Genomic DNA, 15199 nt, shown 5'->3' on the forward strand with positions numbered 1-15199 from the left:
TATGCATGGCAGGAGTCTAGGGGTGCCACTTGCAGGGGCGGCCATCTTGGTTTGGGAATGAAGCCTCCCTGTAAGAACCAATATGAGTAGGCACTATGCACAGTAGGACTCTTCTACTAGGACATGTGGTGCTGGGTCCAAACTGGTTTATGGCCAAGCCCCATTCTCAATGCATGTTAACAGCTAGCCCTGCCTTCAGTGTGGGTGTGACTATCCCAATACGTATTCTGGCCACACCCACCATGTGTTCTGGTGCTACTCTGTTCCGTGAAGTCCGAATGGGCCCATTACTCTGATAATGAGGCATATAGAGATGAGTGTCCTTATTTTACAGGACCGAATACAGCATTTTTCTACCCAAGGACTGATTTTCCTTGACATCAGAGGTGGCGTAGGTTCAGCCTTATCCTGTGCTATTACTGGCTCATCCAGGGAATGCACTGTTTTGTTATTATTAAGGATAAATAATGATTTATAATATTTGCATTTATATGTAATGCTTCAGTCACAGGCATGTCCTGGAAATATGCAGGTTCCTGCAGTCCATCTATTGAGGATACACAAGTAATGGGTGTAATACCACTTATGACCAGTAGGTGGTGATAGAGAGCGCACATACTGTACATAGAATATACTGAAATGCATTTGACAAAAAATACAGCGGAGCTGTAACCGCCCTAATGGGAATTGAATGCTGGTCCCTGTTATTTTAGCATCTCTTTGAATGGGTGTGGGTTGTTAGGTCTACACCAACTAGGTCGACAAGCATTGGGTCGACAACACTAGGTCGACAGGCAGCAAGGTCGACATGGGTTTAGGTTGACACAAGCATTAGGTCGACATGGGCAAGGTCAAAAGGTTGACATGGGGTTTTTCACTGTTTTTTGTCCCGAAAGTCAACACAGTCGACATGGACACAGTTTGAAGTGCACCGCATCGCTCGCATCGCTCGGCACACTATTTTATTCTCCCACCACGCCCTAGTGGATGGTAGGTCATGAAATACCGCCTGTCGGCACATGACGGCTCAAAAATCAGTGAAAAACCCCATGTCGACCTTTTGACTGTCGACCTAGACACATGTTGACCTTGAACCATGTCAACCTAAACACATGTCGAATTTGTTGCCTGTTGTCCTAGTGGTGTCGACCCAATGCTTGTCGACATAGTTGGTGTAGACCTAATGACCGTATCCCCCTTAAATACATACAATATATAATACATGGAGTAGGGCTGTCTACCTAAGCCAGGTCAACCGTCAGTGATCGACTAGATGCATGTCGCCCTAAATGGGGTGGACCCAATGACCCATACCTGGGCTGTGATGGGTCCACTGAGTGCAGCAGCATTCTCTGCCTGAAGGGGGAGTTAGCGAGCGCACTACTCCAGAATAGTGTTTTTTTGTCATTTATTTTAAGGGAGTGTGGCCTAATCTGTGATTAGGCCACCCCCCCCCCCCCCCCCCCCCCCCCCCCCCCAACTGTACCGGGACCCAGGCAATCAATTTAAGGCTAATTTGGGCTAGTGATATTGGTGTGAGGTGTAACCACCCCACCCTGACACCCGGGACACCAGTTCTCATACCGTACCTTCCAAGTATCGCGGAGGTCGGTGTTGTGAAAGATGAATTTGCCGTTCTCGTCCTTGGGAAAGAGGTCATCCCCCGGCTGCAGCAGGACAGAGGAACACAACACGTTAGACCAGGCATGTCCAAACTGTTGCCCTCCAGCTGTTGTGAAACTACACATCCCAGCATGCCTTGCCATAGTTTTAGCATTCCCTAATAGCAAAACTGAGGCAAGGAATGATGGGACTTGTAGTTTCACAACAGCTGGAGGGCCATAGCTTGGCCATGCCTGCGTTAGACGCTTTCACATGTGACACAACTATCAGAATGACTCTACAGTGTAACAATGGCGGTCAGAGGCTGCATTATAGGATATACTGTACATGTATATACTGCTCAGTATGCATCAAGGTCTTACAAAAGCTGGTACACGCTTCTTATTTACACCATGCACCCTACCTCCCAACCCTCCCGATAACCGCGGGAACGTCCCGGTTTTCGGGGACGTTCACGCGTCCCTCCCGCGGCTGTCAGTGTCCCACGGTGGAGGGGCAGTTGGGAGTCCCCCCTTAGTTGCTGGTCAGCGGTAAATGCGCATAACGTCTATCCCCACAGACAGAGGGGCTGGGGGCTTGGTTAGAGGCTCACTAAACCTCTGGTCCATGCCCCCACAGCGTAAAACGGGAGCGTGGCCTCACTGGACGACGCAATTATAGGCCACGCCCCCTCGTGTGCCAAGCCACGCCCCCTAATTTCAGTTGCGCGCCTATGTCCCTCCTCGGCTTAACTAAAAGTTGGGAGGTATGCATACACACTTGCCAAAATGTTAACAAGGGCCATAATGAGCAATATCATAAATAAAAACTCCCAGTGAGTTTGCAACAACTAGCTATAAGCTGATATGCGCTGTATCCCATAGTAACCAGATCTAAGCTAAAATGTGATGCCTGTTACCCATAGCAACCAGATAGAAGTTTAGGCGTCCTGTATTTCATAGTAACTACATATTAGCTGAGATGTGCTGTAACCCACAGCAATCAGATATAAGCTGAAGTACGCTGTAACCCATAGTAACAATATATATATATATATATATATAAACAAACCTTTAACTCTATAGGCATGTGAATAAGGAAGAGATCGATGTAATCCATCTGGAGATCGTCCAGAGTTTTCTCAAGAGCTGGACGGACCCGGTCAGGGGTGTGATTAGTGCTCCAAAGCTGCCGAAACAAATTGGGAGTGAACTGGTTAACGTGATGTAGTAAGGTCAAGAGAACCTATCACCCCCACATGTAGGAGGAGTTATCTATGTTGTGGGTTGGCCAATGGGCCTAATTCAGTTCTGATCGCTGGGCTGCTAATTTTTGGAGCCCCGCGGTCAGGTATACGCCGCCCCGCCAGAGCAAATCCCACCCCGTGCAAGCCTGCGAATTGCTTAGCACAGCTGCGAAAAGTAGCTGGTTCGGTTAAGGTGTGTGTGTGTGGGGGGGGATGTATTTTATGTGTACATGCAATATCATTAGCAAGGCGCATTCCCACACATCAGCTGTAGCATGGCCCCGCTCCCCCTGTTCTCAGATCCCTCCGCACTGGCATCAGCAAGTGTGTATGCACTTTTCAATACCATCACCCTGACCCTTCTGGTGTCTGCGGGGATTGTCTAGTGTGTATGGGGCTTTACCCTAAATCACTGGCTACTGTCAGCAGCAGCGCACTATGGGTCAGTGCACACCAGTATAGATAAGAAGACTCTGTGGGTGAGATTTAGTGAAGTGCGATTTAGGTGAAAATCGCACTATATCGCATTTTTTAGAAATCACATTTTTGCTGTGAATTTGCATATTTATTGTGATGCGAACTGACGGACAAAAAATGCGATATTGTGCGATATGAGGCGATTTAAAACGATAAAAAAAGTGTGATTTCTGGCTCTGGTCCTTACAACCTCCTAAGTTATTGGGCCATCAAAGTCCACTAAATTATGCATCACAGACCCTATATAAAGGGGCACAGGGCCATTTTGACCTTTGATAGGAAGCAGTGGCAGAGGTACCAGAGTTATACCCATTCACACCAGCATAATTGGTACTTGTGTATTATCACGGCTCCCACGATTTTCATCTTATGGCATCTTATACAATTTAAAATTGTATGCCATTCTATATGGCATACAATGGCATACGATGAGATGAGATGAGATTTTAAATTGTATAAGCACACTAATGGGTGCTTTCAAGGTCAATTGGCCCCCCTATAAGATTTTTAATTGTATAAGCATGCTAATGGGTGCTTATAATGTTAAATGCACCCCCACGCCACCCCCACTATCAACGCCAACCCGAAGCGTGGCGAGCGCAGCGAGCCCGCGTGGGGCGGCGGTACGCGTCCTCCGACCTTTTCATACCCCCACTATCCATGTCGGCATGGAGTTGATTTTATATAGTGTGGCGAAAAAGAGAAAAAAAAATCACCAAAAAATAAAAATCGCACCCTATTAAATGTCACCCTGTGTGTGTGTTATCAAGTGCTTCTGTAGTTTCTCTTCTGAGAGATAATGAGAGTCATCTCTGTCATCAGGGCATCCTGGCAGAACCTGAAGAATCTGGGAGATTAGAAGTACAATGCAGGGCAGCAGGAGAGTTATGATAAAAAGGGAAGACTCCTGCAGGATGCGGAATGGACGCCACTATGGTTTCTGTGTGAGTGCGCACATTTTGCTTTTCTTGGGGGTGCACGCATTTATAAGTGAGTGTGCACCTTCTGTGCATGTTTATGCGAGAGTGAGCATATTTCTGTGTATACGACACGTGCATATTTCTGTGGTATCTCTGTGTGTGTGTGTGTGTGTGTGTGTGTGTGTGTGTGAATAAACACATTTTCATATTTTATCCCCCAGGTGTGTCAGGAAATGGATGAGATGATCCGGTAATCACAGTCTCACAGAGGTGTCTAGTTACCTTCCCAGTATAGAAGATCTCTTCTCTCCTCACTGTCACATCCCCGACCTTCTCCCTGATTCCCAGGCCAACCTCGGCCTCATTGCCATATAAAAATGCGCCGTCAATGTGGCGATATCCAACATCGATGGCGACCTTTGTGCTGGCACGAGCTTGTTCTTTGGTATACTGCAAGAAAGAGACAAAGATCAAGTTAATGACATCTCTAGTATCCCTTGCAGGTCGCAAAAGCCGGGATCTCAATCCCGGGTCCAGCACTTTCACATTAAACCCTCGTTGCCCATTATACAGAAGGCGACCTGGGTTTTACCCTTCTTATAACCCGGCTTGTCCGCACTTTGCAGCAGCAATTTCTGCTGAAGGTGAGGATGATAATTTCTACAAATCAATAGGAGGCCATCCCTTCTGGCCAAGGGGGAGATTCTCTAAACTAAAAATGCGGTAAAAACACCGTTATCGGGGTTTTACCGCATTTTGGGATGCTCTAAGTATCCCCCACCTATGGGCTTCTAACGCGAACCACTGCCGCCCCGAACCAACCCACTGCCACCCCGCACCAACCCCCACCGCCCCGCACTAACCCCCCCTCACCTGTGTTCGGGCAGCACAGAGCTGTGCTGCCCGGACCTGTGACCTCCTCCCTGCACCTCTTCCGGGTGGAGGGAGAGGAGAGCCCAACGCAGCTGCAGCAGCCCCGGGTAAGGGAGGGAGGGGGGAGCCGCCGGGACCTGCTGACTCTCACCGCAAAGGACAGCTCTTAACGCAAGAGCTGTCCTTTGCCATAATTATCGCATAGGTTACAGCATATGCGATAATTATGTATGCGATGAGCGGCGATAGGGGGTGGAGCTGGGGTGCGGATGTTAAACATCCCTCCCCAAGACGGCAATTTTATGTCCCAGGCAGGGGCGTAACTAACTATTTAGCGCCCCCCGCCGCACGTTTATTCGGCGCCCCCCCCCCCACACCACACACACACCTAACCTGCCTCCCCTTCTTACCTGCTGTCTGCGTGTCGCCCGGCTCTCTGTCGAGACCTTCCTGACATCACGGTCCCGGCCGGCTCCTGCTGCTACAATGAAAACGGACTCTTAGAAAATGGCTGCCCCCATACTGCAGACAGAAAACTGTCTGCAGTATGGGGGCAGCCATTTTCTAATTGTCAGTTTTCATTGCAGCAGGAGCCGGCCGGGACCGTGACGTCAGGAAGGTCCCGACAGAGAGCCGGGCGAGACGCAGACCGCGGGTAACTATAGCCCCGCAGCGCCCCCAATTTCTCTGCGCCCCCCCCGCCACCGCGGGGGCTGCGGAGCTATAGTTACGCCACTGGTCCCAGGCTAGATTTAGCAATTCAGGTTCAGCCGTTCAGGGTTAGTGGCCGTCCACAGAGAACAAAGACACTGGTACCAGTGTCAGTGGCCTCCCACCAAACACCACTAAAGGTGCCCATACACGCGGCAGGGACACATGCGACCCGTCGTGATGGATCTAATGCGGCCCTGCTTCCTGCCCCCCCCCCCAGAACGAGTGGTCGGACGGCCAGCCGATCCGACCACCTAGTTGGGTCCGATGCGCACGGGACCCGACTGCATGTCAGGGAGAGGCGATTTGGTCCGATTTAACGGGTCGGTTGGTCGCAATCGGCCGAAATCGGACCAAATCGCCTCGATGTATGGGGGCCTTAACCCTGAACGGCTGAACCTGAATTGCTAAATCTAGCCTGGGACATAAAACCGCCGCCTTGGTGAGAAGCGATGGCCTCCTATTGATTTGCAGAAATGATCATCCTCACCGTCAGCAGAAATTATTGCTGCAAAAAGGAGAGTGGTAACTATAACCTTACTACTAATCACTATGGGGTGCGTGCAGACTCTCTCGCGGGGTGGGGGTTCTAAGGCAGAAACTATGTGTGTATAACGCTCTTGTAACCCCGCCCAGCGTTATACACAGGAAGGGATGAGTGACAGACCTGGCTAATTATATAAGAGATGATTTGTTGTATGGCTAATTTATCCATTTTTATCAGTTAGAATTAAAAATACATTTTCTTTTAATTGTGTATTTTATGAAATTAATGAACAAAGATTGACCCCTAGTGGCGTTTAAAGAAACCACTAGAGGAGTTAATACATGAGAGGAATCACAGATCTCAGCGCAGTATGGACATCTATATAGTGCACCCACACGCTCATCGCCACAACCCCCCCTCCTCTGTTAGACAAATGGTCGACATTGACAAAAGGGTATGCGGTCCCTGGGTCAACAATGTCTAGGTCGACAGTGACTAGATTGACACAAGTTTTTCACGTTTTTTTCGGTTTAGGCCGACATGGTTCATACTTTACTGTCCAAGTGAGATTATTAAAGTATGCTGACATAGACACCAAAAAATTGTGAAAAACAGGTGTCGACCATGTTCACCTTAAGCTTGGGTCAACGTTCCCAATCGTAGTCCCCATGGATCCTAAAGCATGAAAAGGTTCAAAGAATGGAAAAAATAAAAACGTGCAAAAATGATGTCGACATTTTCATGTGTCAACATTTGTGCCAACTTTGCATCAACTTTTGGCTTGTGTACACCTTTTGTTGACCGAGTGCATGCCACACTTTTTGTGTCAACCTTTATACTTTCAACATAGAAACAAAGGGTGACATTCTATGCGTTGAGATAAATGCGCATTTTTTTTTAGTGCACCACATCGCCGCAAATCGCACTTTTTCAAATCGCACTTTTCTGTCAAAATTCGCATATTTAATGTGATGCGTTTTGGAGGCTGAAAAGTGCGAAGTGGTGCGATTTGCGGCGAATTGGTGTGCTCTATTTAGTCCTGAAAATGTGCGATTTTCATGTCTGAAAATCGCACGTTTGCAGGAAAGCGCAAAGTAAAAAAAAAAAAATGCGCGCGGGGTCCCCCGCCAGAGCATAACCAGCCCCGGGCTCATTAAACCCCACAGCCGGGGGACACTTATTATATAAGGTCCCGCGGCCAAAGCATTAACCCCCTGGCTGGTCAGCATGGGCAGGGGTCCTGGGGAATCCTGGGCCAATCAGGAGCCGAGAAAGTCGGCTCCTGATTGGCCAGAAATCATTCTGAATACAGACGCCGAGGAAGAAACATCTCTGCGCATCTCATTAAACCCCACAGCCGGGGGACACTTATTATATAAGGTCCCGCGGCCAAAGCATTAACCCCCTGGCTGGTCAGCATGGGCAGGGGTCCTGGGGAATCCTGGGCCAATCAGGAGCCGAGAAAGTCGGCTCCTGATTGGCCAGAAATCATTCTGAATACAGACGCCGAGGAAGAAACATCTCTGCGCAGTCTCCAGTCAGAATGATTTCTGGCCAATCAGGAGCCGACTTTCTCGGCTCCTGATTGGCCAGAAATCATTCTGTCCAGAGACGCCGAGGAAGAAACATCTCTGCGCCGGTGAAGTCCTGTAAGCCGGGTACCAGATGGGAGCAGCGCTTCAGCCGGAGAGGATGCCGAGGTCGTCGCCGGGGACCAGGTGAGTAGGATTTCCTTCCTTAGGTACCCCTGGGGACTACCTCGGATCCCGGACCCCGGATTCTTCAGGACAGGAGCCCCGGAACCCCAGGACCAGCCCCGGAACCAGGACCAAGGCCCCGGAACCGGACTCTTCTGCCCTGGAGCCCCGGAGCCCGGACCCAGGATCCAGGGACCGACCTACGGGCTCAAGGTAGGTAAGTATCAGTGTGTGTGTGTTCTGTGTGTATTAAACTTTTATTTTTCAGGGTGTCAGTGTGTTTTATTTAACTATTTTTTGTACTGCAGAACTACAAGTGCCAGCGGGCCCTTTAATGCCCCGCATGCTGGGACTTGTGGTTCTCCAAGTCCCAGCATGCGGGGTAGGCTTGCTGGGACTCATAGTTCGCCAGTAGAAAACAATAGTTTTACTTCTTTTTTTACACAATTCATCAGCCCGATGCCCACCGCCCAGGGGCATCGGGGACAGCCCCGGACTATCAGCATGGGCTGGTAAGTCCTGGAGGGGGGGGACCCCTTCATTGGGGGGTCCCCACTTCCCCAGCCCATGCTGACCAGCCAGGGGGTTAATGCTTTGGCCGCGGGACCTTATATAATAAGTGTCCCCCGGCTGTGGCATTACCCCGCTGGCTGGTTGGGTCTGGTGCTGGTTCTTAAAATACGGGGGACCCCTAGTCATTTTGTCCCCCGTATTTTGGGAACCAGCGCCGGACCTTGAGCCTGGTGCTGGTTTCATGAAATCAAGGGGACCCCGATTTGTCGGGGACCCTGATTTTATGTCACCAGCACCGGCTCAATGAGCCCGGGGCTGGTTATGCTCTGGCGGGGGACCCCGCGCTCGTTTTTTTTTTATTTTAACCGTTTTTTTTTATTTTAACACTAGAACCCTGCACAGAACATTGCGATCTGTGCAGGGTTCTGGCTCATTCGCCAAACAGACCCTGGTCTGATATAAGTGCGATAATTAGACACCTAAAAATTGCGATGTGCAAATGCGCATAGCATTAAATAAGCGAGTTGTATAGTTTTCTGTACGAAAACATCTGGATGCGATAAAAATGCGAATTAATGTCGCACTTTTGGTCCGCATGCCTTAACGCACATAATATGCGATTTCAGTCCCTTAGCGCATCCCATTAAATTGGCGATTTGAAGGAAAAATGCGATATCGTCATTTTGCTGTCTAATTAACGCAAAAAAACGCAAATCGCAGTCCATAGAATGTCACCCAGAGGGTGAGATTTAATAGGATGAGAGATACAGAAAGTGAGAGATTTGGGAAGAAATCTCCAGGTTTTTTTTAAAGCGGCAATTATTTACACTGCAAAACCAGTCTGATTTTGCAGTTTAAATGATTGCTGCTTTAAAAAAAACCTGGAGATTTCATCCCAAATCTCTCACTTTCTGAATCTCTCATCCTATTAAATCTCACCAGAAATTTTTCTCTGGGGAACTACAAAACTATCAAGTTTATGAAGCTCAGAGAAACTTTCCCCTCCTGGTTTCCTGGAGAGTGTGCATTTTCCAGAGACGCCCCTAGCAGGGGTGGGGGTGGGGGTGGGGGGAGAGGGGAACAGCAGACTCAGCATCAAACCTTTCCAGTGCCCCAAGTCAGCCGCAGCTTTTTGTAGTATACAGTATAGTACAGAAGCCGCGGCTGCAGCATGAACTAAGTTGTGTTGCTAGCGGCAACATGTGCAGTCCGGAACCCGTACTAACATTCTTCACATTTGTACTGACATCATTATCTGCCACTCCTTTAAAAACGAAATAAATGGTTCTATGTACTAAGCCGTGGACAGAGATAAAGGAGATAATTCTGGTTTACACGCAAAGCTGCGAATTTCGTGTCCTTTAAACGCCACCCCCCCTTCATACGCCGAATATCCCTGCACATATGTGAATGTGCATGACTATCGAATGAATGCCACCACTTGCCATCACGCCACGCTCCCCCGCCCTGCTAGGTGCGAACGGGATGGTGAACAAGCAAGCTCCCACCAAACGGCTGCACAGGCGCAGAAATGTTTATGCACAGTCGCAAAACATTGCTCACCGGTGCGAATTCGCAACAGTGCAGGATGATCAGAATGACCTCCAAAGTGGACAGAGACAATTTACCCGATTCAGACCTGTCAGCGCCACCCGCCATCCGTATGGTCGCCGACCATCGAAGGATTTCTCTCACCTGCGGAAATCTAAGTCAGTCTGAACTGCAGGGCATGCTGAGATGTGTAGTTCCACAGCAGCCGGTGGGCCCTGCCAGTTAATTAACTTTTTTGTATTTACTTACACCGGCTGAATTTCCTTGCCAATTATTTATTCATGATGAAAAGTAGGCAGCTACCAACCAACACCCACTCACCGTGTCTGGGGCGTAGGTGCCAAATCCAACCACTGGCATCTTGTTTCCATCATTTAGTGTAACATAGGAGTCCTGGGTGAGAGCCATGACCGCAGCTGGTGAGGTGCAGAGATAACTGCTCAGCCAAATTCAGTAACAAGCAGTAACAAAGCCAGTAACAAGCAGCCCCTCCCTCCCACCCACCTACCCAGTCTGTGTGACTGATACACCAACCTTCCCTCCCACCCAGTCTGTATGACTGACACAGAGTAACTCCTGCCCTGCGTTCTGCAGTGTCACTGTGACTGGAACAGATTAATTGTGTATTAGAAGCATAGGACCAAGGGGCCCATTTATCATGCCCTGTGGCGGGATGTATGATTGTCCCTGTGATGTGATTTGCCAGGGGGAGTCAGACAGAGCGCACATACACAGCAGCTATTTCTGGGAAGGGTTCCGGCCGGGGGGTCAATGGAATGTGGCTAGCGGTGGCGGCAAAGGAGGGATCTATGTAAAAACCAGACCCGGACTAGACCCCGGACCACCGGACCGGACATCAAAATCTGCAGTCCGTAGCTTGTAGTGTCCGGTCCGGGGGGTGTCCCGCTCAGGGGGTGTCTTGTCTGGGGGGGGGGGGGGGGTCCATGTGATAGCTTTCACCAGGGACATGGGGAAGGGGAGATTACAGCATCACTGCTTGGTCCGGACCGTCCGGTCGCCCCGTGTGTACGGGGCGTACGTGGATACACAATTTGAACACTATTGCCCCAGCTGACCGCAATGAATATTTATCCTTGAAATGTCTTCTGTAATTTTCCTTCTGGTTACTGGCGTCGTTCCTTATCCGTCAGTGGCCCGTGCATTGTACCTATGGGACTTTACACACATGTCTTGTGTACAGAGTCTGCTACTTATTAATCATTAGCCTGCATATTGCGGTCATTGGACCTTATCTATATAACTCTGCTGGTCTTCCACGTGCCGAAGGGCCCTGAGGAAGATGTACTGCGAAGCGTACGCCTGCTCTTTAGCTGTGTGTGTGCGCGGGTGCCGCTGACCTGTGCACTGCAATCATATCTGTGTGTAAAGGCCCCCATATACTACAACGATTCTGCACTTCCATTTGATTTCGATGTTTCGGCCCGATATATCATTTGAAAAGTAAGAAATAGTTTGTGTTTTCCATCCAATCCAATGCGCGGTCCCAAGAGTGACGGATTGAAGCCCCTACATCGTTCGTACTGCGCCATTGATTTATCAGAATCACATTGAATCGGATGGAAAAAGGAGTGCTTTTTGCGCCGGAAGTTTGACCCTAGCCCCCTAATCCAGCCCATCAGATATATCTTACGATACAGTTGTATACCATAATATATATATCGCATGCGATTTATCATGGCATGATTAATCACATGAGATATATCTTATGGGAAAATGACACCAAAGTACAAAATCGGATTGAATCACTCCCGGGAAGGGACAGGGGGAGTTCAAGGGAAATTCCATCCGACTTCAGGGTCAGACATATCATTGTAGTGCTCTAAGATATATCGGCCCCCTCCGCCGGGCTTCACATTGCGATTATTAACGCATGGGACAGCTCTTGCGATAAGCGATGTCCCTTGCGATGCGGCTCCGTGCTGGACTTCCGGGTCTGAGACCCGGGAGTCCATCTGCACATGCACAGAGCGCCACAGCCGGCCGCAGTTCATGCTGGGAGCGATCTGTGACGGATCCCACACACAGCACTGTGGTAAGAAGCCCATAGGCTTCTGCAGGGAATTGCCTTTTGCTGGTGATTCCCTCCGCAGCGGTGACACTGCGGAGAGGGGTTACTGCATACATAAATGCAGTAAAAACCCTTATACAGGCACGGTATCCCGTATCCGTACATCCCGTATCAAAATTATTCAAAAAAACGTGTTTTTTGGAACAATTCAAATTATTATTATTTTTTTCGGTACTTGTTTCCTAGCACGGCCACCACGATTTCTATCGTGGTGGTCGTGTCGGAAAAAAAATTGCGTCGGTCGCGTCGGGTGCATACCAAAACGCACGCGACCGACGCGATGTACCCGATTTCTCCATAGGCTTCAATGTTAAAATAATTTAACATTGAAGCCTATGGAGAAATCGGGTCCATCGCGTCCATGGTGTGCCGACGCGATGGACCCGATTTCTCCATAGGCTTCAATGTCAAATTATTTTAACATTGAAACTGAGTGCATTTAACATAGAAAAAAAAGGTAAATGGCCCAATATGGGCCATTTCTCATTGGGTATGGCCCCGGCATGTATGTAAAAAATAATGGCCCCCCCATTGTGGCCGCCACCCCCACGATTGACGCAAACCCGAAGCGTGGCGAGCGAAGCGTGGCGAGCGCAGCGAGCCCTACTATCCACGTCGGCGTGAAGTTGAGAATATATAGTGTGGCGAGCCGGAAGCGTGGCGAGCGCAGCGAGCCCCGCGAGGGGACGCGGATACCTGTCAAGCCCGCGAGGGACGCCCCTCGTGGGCTTGACAGGTATCTGCGTCCCATCGCGGGGCTCGCTGCGCTCGCCACGCTTCCGGCTCGGTGGCTCACTACGCTTGCCACACTATATATTCTCAACTCCACGCCGACGTGGATAGTAGGGGAATGAAAAGGTCGGAGGACGCGCACCGCCACCCCTCGCGGGCTCGCTGCGCTCGCCACACTTCAGGTTCGCGTCAATCGTGGGCGTGGCGGTCACAATGGGGGGCCATTATTTTTTACACACATATGTCGGGGCCATACCCAATGAGAAATGGCCCATATTGGCCCATTTCCCATTTTTTCCTATGTTAAATGCACTCATTTTCAATGTTAAAATATTTTAACATTGAAGCCTATGGAGAAATCGGGGGCATCGCGTCGGACGCGCATAGGCTTCAATGTTAAAATATTTTAACATTGAAGCCTATGGGGAAATCGCGGGCATCATGTGCCTTAAAGTTAAGGCACACGATGCCCGCGATTGTGGCCGTGCTAGGAAACAAGTACCTTTTTTTTCCCCTGACCCTTTTTAATACTTACCAAGTCCCCCGGCATCCACGGCAGGCCATCAGCATCCTCTCCGGTGTCTCCAGGAGTGCATTGCGCGAGTGCGTGCGCTGGTGATGTCACCGGCGTGCCTGGGAACTCGCGCAATGCACTCCTGGGACCGCTGAAGATGCCGGAGACTGTGCTGGAGACCTGCCGTGGACGCCGGGGGACAACGTGGGAGCCGAGGGAAAATCGGGGACAGGGGACAGGTAAGTATGCCTAAAATCCCTTATCCGGAATGCTCGTGGTCCCGAGCATTCCGGATAAGGGATACTCAACCTGTAACAGGGTTTTTACCACATTTCTGCTTTAGAGAATCCCACCCCTTTAATGTTAAAGTGATTCACTAAACATTCTACTTCCCCAGCCCTTTTCAGGGTAGAGGGGAGCTTACTTTATACTGCGTTACCATACACCGCAGTAAGGATGGAATTAGGGGGTTATTCTGGTTCACCCGCAAAGGCAAATTCACTCTCAGAGGGAAAGCACTTCAGGTGGGGCAGATGTTACAAGTGCAGAGAGCTAGATTTGGGTAAATTATTTTGTTTCTGTGCAGGGTAAATACCGACTGCTTTATTTTTACACTGCAATATAGATATCAGTTTGAAGTACTAACCTCACCCAAATGTAACTCTCTCTGCACCTGTTACATCTGCCCCACCTGCAGTGCATATGGTACTGTCCATCACTTAGAAATGGGGCTGAAATCTCCCCGTGTGTATGGCCCATTAGTGTGATACTTATAACACCACAACTGGAACCCATACATGCCGACTTTCTCCAGGAGAGGACAGCCAGCCCAGCGAGAGTAATCGTGTCCTTTTAGCCACACCCCATCACGTAATGCGGGTATTTCAGGCATTGCACTGTGGTGGGCGGGGCTAAAATTATGCGAATCGCGTCATTAGACCCACGGATCCCCCTGCCCAGGGGCAGTTCACGGGAGATGGACGGCTCAGCGGGAGGGTTGCCCCCCTTTCCGGGACCCTACCGGCCATTCCGTCCCTGCTGTAAACCCTTCAGGGCATAATAAGCACAGGTAATAAAATGCTGATGGTAACATAGCTTTATTTAAAATGATTATGAACACAGCACATCGGCAGCCCGGCACAAGTGATTTCATATCACAAACTTTGTTTCCATTTCTACCTTACCTCTCTCTTATATGAATTGTAATATTTTGCAGTTTTAATACATTTGCAATAAAAGTTACATTTTATTTGTCCACGGTGACCACAGGAAGGCATTTCTTTGCTCTCTATGTTTATGTTATTATATTTGTGTAGTGGTAGCACACCCAGTGTTTAAATTCCTTAAAAACCTGAAAGACTCCTCATGCCTGTCAATGTCATCCTTGCCATTAGCAACCCAGCGGGAATTTTCTGTGCATTAGGCCACTGATGTTATTTCTAACCTTTACCCAACCTGACAACCCCCATCGTGTTTCAGTGTCAGACACCTCAGGAAGGCCTCACCCACACTACTATGTAACTGCGTCTCCGCTCTGCAGCGGTAAGAACCAGCGCAGGTAACTCTTAATAAGATACCACAGCACGTACATAGACGTTTCCCAGAAAAGTGGCCAATGTCATCTCCATTGGGACTGAACTATTGGCCAACTACAAGAATAGAGGCTGCAGAAAGTCAGGTACTTGTGTATTATCACGGCGCCCATGATTTCCATCGCAGGGCATTGTACAATGAAAAATCGCATCGCATCGCATGCGATCACGCGATTTTACCCGATTTCTAATTGT

General features: G+C 49.3%; 1 pseudogene across 1 annotated transcript in view; it reads right to left on the minus strand.

Moving 5' to 3' along the window:
* Positions 1 to 10551, minus strand: part of LOC146072907 (aldo-keto reductase family 1 member C1-like) — a 12468-nt pseudogene extending 1917 nt beyond the window's left edge. Inside the window, exons 1-4 of the transcript XR_014473268.1 lie at positions 10399 to 10551; positions 4528 to 4695; positions 2674 to 2790; positions 1585 to 1667 (exon numbers count right to left, since the gene is read on the minus strand). The product of XR_014473268.1 is annotated as an aldo-keto reductase family 1 member C1-like (transcript). The remainder of the gene's footprint in view (positions 1 to 1584; positions 1668 to 2673; positions 2791 to 4527; positions 4696 to 10398) is intronic.
* Between the last annotated feature and the right edge of the window lie 4648 nt (positions 10552 to 15199).

The sequence above is a fragment of the Crinia signifera genome, chromosome 4 (assembly GCF_055691185.1).
Source record: "Crinia signifera chromosome 4, ASM5569118v1, whole genome shotgun sequence".
Lineage (NCBI taxonomy): Eukaryota > Metazoa > Chordata > Amphibia > Anura > Myobatrachidae > Crinia > Crinia signifera.